The following is a 9,101-nucleotide window of genomic DNA, read 5'->3' as shown; positions in this document are numbered from 1 at the left end:
ATGGCTACTGCTAAGAATCTGATGCTGTTCTGTCAGTGTAATGGATGGCCCTGCCATCCACTTGTCCGAGATTATCTACAGGAATGTGAAAGCTACTGATAAGGCAAACCTCCCCGTAAGACAAAAAAGGGAAAGTCAGCCAGGGCAGCATTTCTGCTGCAAGCAGAGACAAGACTCATGTTTGTCATGCTGATTTTAATGTTGACCCTTGACTCGTGTGCTCATATAGTGGACACACTTCAACCTTAGAATATCCAAACCTTAGAACCTCTCATCCAGCTCTCATTTCTGTTCTCTATATCTATCAGCTTGAGGCGATACTCCTCAGAGCCATTCAAGAACTGAATGGGGAACACAGATTTTTCCCTCCATAGAAACTCTTTTGACTCAGTTCCCAAGATGAGAAGAAGAGAAGTCACATAGGCACATCAAGGCCTGAATGACTTACAAATCACTTATCTGTCAGGTGTTCTTCCAAGCATATCATCTGAAGAGAAGATTTGCATCTAGGTGCAAGCGAGTTCTCTAAGACAGGAGCTCCTGCTGTGGCAGGACAGGCTAACTTAGAGCACAGCAGCAATCTGATGGTAACTTGAAGCTAAGACATTACAGCCTTTCTCTCCCCCTCCTGCCATCACCCCTCTTTTTTCCTTGTTTTTGAAGCAATCCAGTAGGCACACATGCCTTTTCAGCAGGAGGCAGTTTTTCTTAGTTTACCTCCTAGATTGGTTTTAAAATTCAAGCATCAGGTACAATATTTAGGCATTTGTTTGTGAAAGGATAGATGGGGTAAGCTGTTCTTTTCTCCTGAGTTTTTTCGAGGGGGGGGGGGGGACAATCAGATATTCTTTTCTGTTCTTTATGTGTAGATATCATATCACTATGTGATATGATATATGAGCAAGACCATGACCCATTCATTTAAAATTGCTTTTGAAGCTATCTACACAAAACCAATCTTTGCTACCATCCGTCAAAAAAGTTTGTTGTTTTGACCATGCAGACTGTGACTTTTTTGCTGGTGACTTCTTAACTGCTGCAACTCTCAGAGGAACAACTTTCTGTTTCTTTCCTTCTCCAGCATCATGCAGTAATCAAATTATGAAAACAAGTCATACAGAGCAGCAAGACAAAGAACAGCAGCAAGACAAAGAACAGCAGCAAGAAGGATTAAAATTTCTGTAATCCCACCAGGGAAATACTTCCAGCAAAACATTCCAGCCCATCTTATACTTAGGCTCAGCGACAGTTTCAAAACAAAAACCAAACAATCTGCTCTGCAGTATCCCACTGGCAGAGCATGAGGAATATACAATTGGAAGTAAAGGAAAGCAGCTACTTTTATAAGGAGCTGTGATCCATGTCTGCTCTACAGACTGAGCAGAAAAGCCACAAGGGTGAAAAATGTGCCCAAAGGCTCCTTTCAGATGGCACTTACAAGTCTGGGAGGATGAGCTTGTGAAAAGATGTCTGCAATATGGGAGAGGCTGTGTATCTTGGAGCTAGAACAGTTGCGGTAGAGTGGGAATGGCAGCAGATCCTTCAGCCACTCAGTAAGGGGGTCATAACAAAAAGAAAGCAGAAGTGACTGCGAAAGCTTTGCAAAAAATGAAACATAATTTGGTCTTTCATGTCGAGCACTTTAGCATAAACAGCTGAAGATAAGAGCTTCTAACCATTTTGGATCTCATATAGAAAGCACTGGACTATTTTGCTGACCATGCAAAGTATAAGCCTAGTATGACCTTTCAGATCAAACTCCAAAGTATGACAGCCATCAGGCTCCCCTACAAAGGAGAATTTTGCAGCAGGACTACACTGGTGTGGTTCTAATATTACTGTGCACATTAACTTCATCTTCAACACAAATACCTTTTTCTGGTGCCATTTACATTGCTTTGGGCATCCACAGAGGGAATCACAGGAAGACCACCACAAATTCTAACCCACTAATTGAAGTGCTGCTGTCCTATTCTTTCCCAGAGCTGGAGGCAGGGAGAAGAGAGAGGAGGGAGGAATATAGGACTTTCCACTCATACTAAAACTAATTCCAGCTGTCAACAGTAGTTTCTTATTTGTGATAAGATATCAGAGGAGGACAAAGTGAGTGCTGGCTCCCTTCCCGAATTCATCAGGCACTTTGCAATTCACCCAAATTTCATTTCATGGTTTAAATTCCCTTAATATGTTGACAGATAATACCAGGCCTGAGGACAGAACTGAAGGAAGACTGCAAAGCTGAAGTCTCAAAGACTGAGCCTTACACAGGGACATGGTTTCAGCAGTGAGAAGCTTTCCTTATCTTTGTTACCTTACTGATTTCTAGAATGAAGCTGCATCCTTTTGTCTCAGATGAGAAAAGTGGGGATAAATACTTTAGCTCCCTGTAGCATAGGTAAAAAAATATTAGTTCTTTCCACTCAGCCCTTAACAGCATGAGGAGATCCCTCAGCTGATGCTCTACCTTTGAAGCAGCCAAAAGTAAATTGGCAGAACAGGTTTTCTGACATGATCAAAGTTCAGAAGGTTTTGCAGGACAGGTAGGCTGTATCACACACTTGCAGGAAAGATAATTCCCACCTGTTCCAATTGTTCCAGAAGAACAATTGGCTTAAATATGGAGTGAATCAATTTAAGAACCATGTTGTAAGGCTGCATGTTGACCCAGATGCACCTCCAAAAAATACATATTCTTCAGTAATGGTCACAGAGGAGTTTACAGGCCTACACTGCCTATATTGGCAAAGAAGCACCATTATCAGTTCTCAGACACCAAATCAGTATGAGGCTGTTGAGTTATTGCAGTTATTTCACACCAAAGGCAGACAAGCACTTCCTGAATCATCTAAACCAGACAGGAATACTGCTTTACTAGGGAGAATAAGAGATTTGGTTAAGTTTGAGATTCGTATCATAAGGACATACAGGGAGGATGTAAAATTCTTTAAGCAAAATCTGCTGGTGACAAAAGTTCACAGAAGATCAACAGTTCATAAAAATAGAATAAAATTTAATATCATATAGCAATTGCTGTATCTGGAACTTCTGAAAGCCCTGTCATCAGGCAAAACATGGTAATTTAAGGTGCATTAATGTGACCCTGCATGCACAGTACAGGAGTAACTATCTTAAGACATCATCAAGAAGTCCAGAAGAAATCATCATGCTTCAAATTAACTAAACATATTTTGTGTGAGAAAAGATGAGGTAGCAGTGAGAAGTTATTAAAAGACTTCCTTTTAAATCCAGGATTATAACCCATGAAATCCAAAGCTACTCCCAGAAAAAAGATACTTCATATAAACTGAAGCATGTATGATTTAATTAATCCTGAAAATAGGAGATATTTTAGAAAAAATAGACCTTTCAAGCGCCACAGCTGCTATACAATTAGAAGTAACAAATATCTTTTCATATAAAAAGGAAAAAAAAGACCAAACAAACAAGAACACATCCAGAAAAAAAAAAGACAAAATAAACCTTGCTTCATCCCAGGAAGATTACTCAGGGACAGAATTAGTGCATACACACCAGAAAATAAAATTGAATATAAATACAATTAAATTACTCTCACTCAATTTGATTTGATAATGAAGACCAAAACATAAACATACAGGCCATTTGAATAATGCATGCTGTTCTTCCACTCCAGAGAGAATATTAATATATGTAAGATTAAAAATGTTATTTGTAGCTGGCCTCTAAAAATAGAACAAGTTGTTTTCAAGAAGCATAACTGGGAGAAGAAATTAAGATGTTTACATTCCTAAGTAATGCTTGTCCTAAAACCATCCCAAAGATTTTGACAGCTTGGCCTCAGCGTGGACAATGCCTCAACAGTATTGTGTAGATTTTCAACAGTATTTGGTTAGTGGTCATTGGCAAGGAAAGGAGGATTTTGAACACATCCAAGTGCCTCAGTTTCTCATCTCAGCCCTTGGACTTTTTGCTTAGACTGTCAGTATGAAGACAAAGGAAAGCCTGGGGACTTGTCCACTTGTATACCCACATTTTCTGACTGGATCACTAAAGAGCCCAAACCCACTAAAAGCTGTGTTATCCCCTCACCAATCTGCAGAGCCATCTAGGCAAGGACTGAATGTTTTTGCTTAACACACCTCAAGTGGTTAATCCCATTTTGCAGCTCTCTGCCACCACCACCACTCCCAGTCCAGGTTAATAACTTTAAGAGTTAGCACCTACCAGTGAAAACTCAGCACAAGGACAGTGTTGATGTGTTACCACAGCAATAGTTATTTATGAACTTGCACCCTCTTGGCTGCCAAGGGCCATTTGGAGAGCCTCTGCTCCCCTCCAGCCCACACAGTGTGGGGACACATACAGCTGCCTTAGAAACTGATAAGCTAAATTGAATGAATTCAGCAGAATGAAAAAAAAACCAATCAGACCCCACTAACTTAAGAGAATTGTTGTCTGCAAATGTGAGGATGAGTCTGTTTCCACCAAGGACACATCTGTAGACATCCAGAAGGGATGAAAGCAGTTAAGAGAAATTTCTAAAGTAACTAAGAGCTAAGCAAACCTAAGGAAGTTTAATGCCCAAGCACAGTACATTACACACTCAGCCAGCCCATCTACATCAGATCTGCAAAGCAGAATTGCACATGTATCACATCAAGGCAGTACTAGCATCCACAACATTCTCCTTCTAACCAGCAAGGTCTTTGAGAGGCACTAACCAGCAGCCTTTCCTTACATAGGTTTTCTTTTATTGTCTATGAGCAATCCAGCACAAGGAAAGACATGGAGGAAAGCAAATCCCCAGTGAAAACTCGGGGCATGAGGCAAAATCACAGCCTTCCCTCCTCTAAAGGATTCCGAAAACTGACTAGGAATAACAGAATAGAGGTAGGAGGGTTTTTCTCTTTGGGGCAGATGGGGGGGATTCCCTCTGCAGGCAGGAATGGACACTTGATTTCCAGCTAGGAAAGGGCTGGTTACACTTAGGGATGACTCAGCTTCCAAGATCAGATATTGATAAGGCTCTCTTTGTGGACAGCAGGCTGTAAATTGCTTTAGGATGCTCTACGATTAAATACCACAGGATAAATGATTCTAATTACTGAGTGTGGATTTATGAACTACAGGACAGAAAACAGCCCCATCCTGTCAGAGGAATAACTTCTTAAAAAAAAAAAAAACCTCTTGGCAAAACCCAGCAGTCCTGCACTTTATTAACAGACAAGCCATGCTAGTCTATCTTTCTTTCATTTCTTGTGCCTCTCCCCAGAACATTTGTAAACCCCAGTGTGTGCTATTTCTAGTGACTGCTCTGGAGCAAGCCTAACACCTAGACTACATTATGCCACCATTAAAAGCTGTCACTTTATAAAAACAAATTTCCTGGGATTGTATAAATTATTTCCTTGACTGGTACATCAAGACTTCTGTGCTGATGATTTTCTGTGTCAGCCTGTTAGCTGTTTGATGTTAAGGTGAATCTTACCAGCATCCTTGGCCCAGCCCTAGGGCTGAAGGCTGCTTAAAAGGCAGAAGCAGATACAGGCTGAGCTCTATAAGCAGCTGAGTCACAGGCTGCAGGAGACACCTCTAAGCCTACAGTACCAGACCTGTAGAGCTCCACCTCTAAAATCCATCACTTAAATATGCATCTCACAGGAAAGAAAGTTTGTAATCCCATTTCCAGTAGCCACTCAGTAACCACTGAACAGACCTATAGTGACCCATCAGAAATTGCTAGAAAACACTATACTTGGCAAAAGACTAGTAAGGGAACTTGCAGGCTGACACCTCTCATTTTATATTGCCAGTACCTGCATTCATGCAGACATACCTTGCAGCCAACAATGGATCTTCTATATTTGCCCAATCTTTTTTAGATGCATTTATTTCTCCTAATTCTACAAAGAAGAAAGAAAAATCAAGTGACAACAAGCTCCACAATTTCCTCATGCACTATAGGAACCAGCAGGCTTTAAAAATCCCAAACAAAAAAATCCACATAAAGTTTTAAGGTATTTTCTCCAATTACATTAATAAATAATAATATTTCCCTGTTCATCTTTAGCATATCCCTTATTTATAGCATTCCCCCAAATCCTGCCCCAGTCCCTTCGCTTCCAGGGTGAAGGGTCAAACTAGTTATGCTCTCTTCCACATTTTTCTTGCTCTTCTAAAAACCTTCTAAGACAGTTGTTAGAACTAGCTACAGTGCTCAAGAGGTGGGTTACACCACTGACAAATACAGCCACAGAACAGATGTTTGACTACCTTTCTCTACAATTCTTAACTTTAAGTGCTGTGTGCTCACCAGACAGTCTATGAAATATCCACAATACCCCCAAGATGTTTCCTGAACAATAGCAAATTACAGCCCATCTGTATCTATATCTGTCCAGGCTGATTTTTTTTTTACCCAGAGGTACTTCTAAATTTCAGACATCAGTTTCCTCATGTAATATCATCTGTAACAGATCCAGGTCAGTATAAACAGACACTTGCTCTCTAGGAGCTTGATCAAGGCCCAGCACATTCATCACCCCAGCTAACAGAAAGCAGTCAGAAACTGATGCCATGTTTTAGCCTGGCTGGAGAGTGGACAACCTGCTGAGCTCACATCTTATTCATTCCACCTCACTTATCTCCTTTGTATGGACTGTGGAATTTAGGAAATACTTCTGTCACGGGAATCCACTGCAGAGAGTTTGTACCACTTCACTTTTCCATTTAAGGTGCATACAAGGAAAAATCCAATTTAAAAAATCAATACCAAAATAACTTATATACCTCCCAACCCCAAAGTGCTCAATGAGGGCCATCAGTTATATTAATTTTGCTCCACTGCACTCAAGCACACCTAAATCTTTAGAGGGAAAATATTATAGATGTCACAAAAACCTCAATTTAAAATACATACTACAGCCCACCCCCTAGTAGTAGTAAGCCGAAAGCATATGCACAGATGCTTAAAACAGGAGCCTATCACAGCCTTCATATATTCACTGAACATCCCTACAAAACTGTTCTTTCTTGCATCCTCCCAGCTCTATCACCAGGATCTTTCCGTCCCACGTGAGCCATTAAATAGCCATCTAACACCATCTGCTGGATTTGGAAGAAAAAAGTGATACCAGCAGCTCACTGCGAGGCAGAAAGGGAAAAAAATACCACCCCAAACACTGAGGTGTCTGTGGCTCTGCTTTTAATTGGTCCTTCTCCCTCACCCATGCCTTATTTTTGCTCTCTTTCTTCTTTCTGAAAGGCAAATCTGGGCTGCTGACACTAACAGGCAATCACACTGACAAAAAGTCCCCTGCTCTAGAGTGGCAAATTTTACAGGGGGCTGTGCCATGCAGTGACACTTCTGCATCACTAACCTGTGCACCAGCTTTAACCATTCCTGATTAAATAACACCAGGAAAAAAACCAACAAAAACATACAGCTACCCTGAAAACAAGGCTTCTGCAAAGTCAGGATAGAATTCTGCAGGAGTGTAAAAATGAGCTGGCTTTCTGCTGAAATCTGGTACCTCAGTATGAGTCAGAAGCTGGGGATGCGGAGGCCACGCAGCAAGAGGAAGCAGCCATTACACATTCAGACATTATCTCAGCCATCAGCCCCTGGTTTTTAACACCCTGTACAAAGGCCAAAGGGCCAGCTCTCACTGCCATGCAAACATGTCCTTCTCGAAGGCTGGCAGGCATATTTTTAACATCCAATTAGGCAGCTGCCACTGCTGTCAGATACAAGATGATACCTTTAATTAGTTATTTAGGGCAGGAGACTGCACCCCCTTTCTTTATTCTTCAGGTCAAATTGATTTCCCACATCACCTGGCTCCTTACAACATGGGATGCAATGGCTAAGCTTTTTGTTTGACTGAGGTGAACACTGGCTGAAATTACATCATGTATAAAGCATACTGTGGAGGTTGAGTTTCCTACTTCCCACTGCTTTTCTTCCCCCTCTGTTTTCCTACTTCTACGCTGAAATTAGGGATGAATCACATGTTCAACAGTCAGACATCAGATTTTATGTAAGGTCCTGGTTAAGTCAGTCAGACATGGGGGGAAAGGACAAGTTCTCTACTGACTCCTATTGCACATATATTATGCCAGCACAAATTGCTACCAGGATTTTACCCTTCATAGGTGAAATGCATCTTCTCCCTTTTTCAATGTTTCCCTCTGCTACACCTTTTTTTGGTAGCACCAATAATTTAGCAAAACCTCACAGCAGTAAACAGGCTGGTTCAGATAATACTGTAAAAGCTACAAGAGTCCCAAATCATAGGTTCCCCTCAGCAGCAAGGGGAAATAAAGGTCATTCCTCATGTATCAGTGCTGCCCAAAATGGAAACTTCCCTTCTGTGAGAGAGGCAAACATGACCATAGGGTGAATCTGAAGTATTTCCAGAAGAAAAAGGGTGGTTTTTGTGGCACTGTATAGAACACTAGTAAGAATGACTCAAATACTGCAGACATTTCTGCTCACCAAGTTCAGGATGGATGAATTTCAACTGAGTCAGCACAGAAAAGAGCACTAGGATGAACACAACAACAGAAAAACAATACTTCAGAAGGGAGTGAAATAAAACTAAACCTTTTCTTGATTGGGCAGCAAAATTAATTCAGGAATTGCAGTTACAAAACACACTTAATCTACTCTGACAGCAGCTGCCCATCAGAAAGGAGTCCCACTTGCCCCAGCATCAAGTGAGGGAGATCACAAGTCCACATAGCTCACTCTGAGGCTGCAGCATGGAGAGGCTGGGCAAAGAGAGCAGCAGGAACGTGCAGCTGAGGGAAGAGCAAGCATCTCTCTCCCCCTTCAGCAGAAGAAAAGGCAAATGAGACATAGTGTAAAACTGTATTCAGAAGGCAATTTGTGAAGTGCTGCCAAGCACAGCAGTTAAAAAAAAACAAAAACAACACAGCCAAAATACCCAATACCACATTAAAAAAATGAAAGAAGAAATTAATAATTTCAGCAAAAGGACATCACCAGTCCAAGAACTAATATTTATGAATTAGCCATAAACACATTTAAGCTAGAAATAAGATTTCTAAATGTCAGCCTTTTCTCCATGGCCTACTGGGTCCTAAGCGTGAATTAATAT

The sequence above is a fragment of the Vidua macroura genome, chromosome 2 (assembly GCF_024509145.1).
Source record: "Vidua macroura isolate BioBank_ID:100142 chromosome 2, ASM2450914v1, whole genome shotgun sequence".
In the NCBI taxonomy this organism is placed as follows: domain Eukaryota; kingdom Metazoa; phylum Chordata; class Aves; order Passeriformes; family Viduidae; genus Vidua; species Vidua macroura.
The sequence above is the reverse complement of the archived record's forward strand: the minus strand, read 5'-3'. Positions refer to the sequence as shown.